This window comes from Triticum dicoccoides, chromosome 4A (assembly GCF_002162155.2).
Source record: "Triticum dicoccoides isolate Atlit2015 ecotype Zavitan chromosome 4A, WEW_v2.0, whole genome shotgun sequence".
Lineage (NCBI taxonomy): Eukaryota > Viridiplantae > Streptophyta > Magnoliopsida > Poales > Poaceae > Triticum > Triticum dicoccoides.
In genome coordinates this window covers 738,636,072-738,640,387 of record NC_041386.1, presented here as the reverse complement: position 1 = coordinate 738,640,387, position 4,316 = coordinate 738,636,072, and positions in this window count along the sequence as shown.

Here is a 4,316-nt window from a genome sequence, read left to right as displayed (position 1 = left end):
AAGGGGGGGACTTGCCCCCCCTCCCCCCAAGTTTGGTGGGAGGCGCCCCCACCCCTTAGGGTTTCCAACCCTAGGCGCCTTGGGCCCTTGGGGGGGCGCACCAGCCCACTAGGGGCTGGTTCCCACCCTTGTTCAGCCCATTAAGTCCCCCGGGGCAGGTGGACACTCGGACACCTTTCGGTGGTTCCGGTACAATACCGATAACCCCTGAAACCATTCCGGTGACTGAAACTGGACTTCCCATATATAAATATTTACCTCCGTACTATTCCGGAACTCCTCGTGACGTCCGGGATCTCATCCGGGACTCCGAACAATCTTTGACAACCACATACAATTTCCCATAACAACTCTAGCGTCACTTAATCTTAAGTGTGTAGACCCTACGGGTTCGGGAACCATGCAGACATGACCGAGACATCTCTCCGGCCAATAACCAACAGCGGGATCTGGATACCCATGTTGGCTCCCACATGTTCCACGATGATCTCATCGGATGAACCACAATGTCGGGGATTCAATCAATCCCGTATACAATTCCCTTTGTCCACCGGTGTATGTTACTTGCCTGAGATTCAATCGTCGGTATCCCCATACCTCGTTCAATCTCACTACCGGCAAGTCTCTTTACTCATTCCGTCACGCATGATCCCGTGACTAACTCCTTAGTCACATTGAGCTCATTATGATGATGCATTACCGAGTGGGCCCAGAGATACCTCTCCGTCATACGGAGTGAGAAATCCCAGTCTCGATTCGTGCCAACCCAACATACACTTTCGGAGATACCTGTAGTGCACCTTTATAGTCACCCAGTTACGTTGTGACGTTTGATACACCCAGAGCATTCCTACGGTATCTGGGAGTTGCACAATCTCATGGTCTAAGGAAAGATACTTGACATTAGAAAAGCTCTAGCAAACAAACTACACGATCTTGTGCTATGCTTAGAATTGGGTCTTGTCCATCAGATCATTCTCCTAATGATGTGATCTCGTTATCAATGACATCCAATGTCCACGGTCAGGAAACCATAACCATCTATTGATCAACGAGCTAGTCAACTAGAGGCTCACTAGGGACATGCTGTAGTCTATGTATTCATCCATGTATTACGGTTTCCGGTTAATACAATTATAGCATGAACAATAGACAATTATCATGAACAAGGAAATATAATAATAACCATTTTATTATTGCCTCTAGGGCATATTTCCAACAGTCTCTCATTTGCACTAGAGTCAATAATCTAGTTACATTGTGATGATTCAAACACCCATAGAGTTCTGGTGTTGATCATGTTTTGCTCGTGGAAGAGGTTTAGTCAACGGATCTGCGACATTCAGATCCGTATGCACTTTACAAATATTTATGTCTCCATCTTGAATATTTTCGCGAATGGAGTGGAAGCGACGCTTGATATGCCTGGTCTTCTTGTGAAACCTGGGCTCCTTGGCAAGGGCAATAGCTCTAGTGTTGTCACAGAAGAGAGTCATCGGGCCCGACGCATTGGGAATAACTCCTAGGTCGGTGACAAACTCCTTCATCCAGATTGCTTCATGTGCTGCCTCCGAGGCTGCTATGTACTCCGCTTAACATGTAGATCCCGCCACGACGCTTTGCTTGCAACTGCACCAGCTGACTGCCCCACCATTAAAAATTTACACGTATCCGGTTTGTGACTTGGAGTCATCCAGATCTGTGTCGAAGCTAGCATCGACGTAACCCTTTAGGACGAGCTCTTCATCACCTCCTGCTACCTCTTGAGCACTGCATTGGTTTTCCCTTGAAGAGGAAAGGGTGATGCAGCAAAGTAGCGTAAGTATTTCCCTCAGTTTTTGAGAACCAAGGTATCAATCCAGTAGGAGGCTCCTCAAAAGTCCCACACACCTACACAAACAAACAAGAACCTCGCAACCAACGCGATAAAGGTGTTGTCAATCCCTTCACGGTAACTTGCAAAAGTGAGATCTGATAGAGATAATAAGATACGATAAATATTTTTGGTATTTATATGATAAAAGATAGACCCGGGGGCCATAGGTTTCACTAGTGGCTTCTCTCAAGATAGCATAAGTATTACGGTGGGTGAACAAATTACTGTCGAGCAATTGATAGAAAAGTGCATAGTTATGAGATTATCTAGGCATGATCATGTATATAGGCATCACGTCCACAACAAGTAGATCGAAACAATTCTGCATCTACTACTATTACTCCACACATCGACCGACTCCTGCATGCATCTAGAGTATTAAGTTCATGAAGAACAGAGTAACGCATTAAGAAAGATGACATGATGTAGAGGGATAAACTCATGCAATATGATATAAACCCCATATTTTTATCCTCGATGGCAACAATACAATGCGTGCCTTGATGCCCCTGCTGTCACTGGGAAAGGACACCGCAAGATTGAACCCAAAGCTAAGCACTTCTCCCATTGCAAGAAAGATCAATCTAATAGGCCAAACTAGACTGATAATTCGAAGAGACTTGCAAAGATAACCAATCACACATAAAAGAATTTAGAGAAGATTCAATTATTTCTCATTGATAAACTTGATCATAAACCCACAATTCATCGGATCTCGACAAACACACCGCAAAAAGAGTTACATCGAATAGATCTCCAAGAAGATCGAGGAGAACTTTGTATTGAGATTCAAAGAGAGAGAAGAAGCCATCTAGCTAATAACTATGGACCCGAAGGTCTGTGGTAAACTACTCACAACTCATCAAAGAGGCCTTGGAGATGATGTAGAGGCCTTCCGTGGTCGATTCCCCCTCCGGCGGAGCGCCGGCGAAGGCTCCAAGATGGGATCTCGCGGATACAGAAGGTTGCGGCGGTGGAAATAGTTTTTCCTGGTGCTCTTGGATGTTTTCAGGGTACGTGGATATATATAGACGAAGGAGGTAGGTCAGGGGAGCCACGAGGGGCCCACGAGTGTGGGGGGCGCGCCTACCCCCCTAGGGCGCGCCCTCCTGCCTCGTGGCCACCTCGGCTGCTTCTTGACGTCCACTCCATGTCTCCTGGATTGCGTTTGTTCCAAAAAGAACGCTCCCGAAGGTTTCATTCCGTTTGGACTCCGTTTGATATTCCTTTTCTTCGAAACACTGAAATAGGCAAAAAAATACAGCAATTCAGGCTGGGCCTCCGGTTAGTAGGTTAGTCCCAAAAATGATATAAAAGTGTAAAGTAAAGCCCATAAACATCCAAAACAGGTAATATAATAGCATGGAACAATCAAAAATTATAGATACGTTGTATCACCTCCATAAATGAGAAACATATCCTTAGTCCTTTTCAGGTACTTCAGGATATTCTTGACCGCTGTCCAGTGTTCCATGCCGGGATTACTTTGGTACCTCCCTACCAAAGTTACGGCAAGGTTCATGTCAGGTCTGGTACATAGCATGGCATACATAATAGACCCTATGGCTGAGGCATAGGGGATGACACTCATCTTTCTCTATCTTCTGCCGAGGTCGGGCATTGAGCCGTGCTCAATCTCACACCTTGAAATACAGGCAAGAACCCCTTCTTGGACTGATCCATATTGAACTCCTTCAATATCTTGTCAAGGTATGTGCTTTGTTAAAGACCAATGAGGCGTCTAGATCTATCTCTATAGATCTTGATGCCTGATATGTAAGCAGCTTCTCCAAGGTCCTTCATTGAAAAACACTTATTCAAGTAGGCCTTTACGCTTTCCAAAAGGTATATATCATTTCCCATCAATAGTATGTCATCTACATATAATATGAGAAATGCTACAGAGCTCCCACTCACTTTCTTGTAAACACAGGCTTCTCCATAAGTCTGCATAAACCCAAACGCTTTGATCATTTCATTAAAGCTAATGTTCCAACTCCGAGATGCTTGCACCAGCCCATAGATGGAGCGCTGGAGCTTACACACCTTGTTAGCATTCTTAGGATCGACAAAACCTTCCGGCTGCATCATATACAATTTTTCCTTAAGGAAACCATTAAGGAATGTCGTTTTGACGTCCATTTGCCATATCTCATAATCATAGAATGCGGCAAGTGCTAACATGATTCAGACGGACTTCAGCTTCGCTACGGGTGAGAAGGTCTCATCGTAGTCAACCCCTTGAACTTCCCGATAACCCTTAGCGACAAGTCAAGCCTTATAGACGGTCACATCACCATCCGCGTCAGTCTTCTTCTTAAAGATCCACTTATTTTCTATGGCTTGCCGATCATCGGGCAAGTCTGTCAAAGTCCATACTTTATTTTCATACATGGATCCTATCTCGGATTTCATGGCTTTAATCCATTTTTTGGAATCC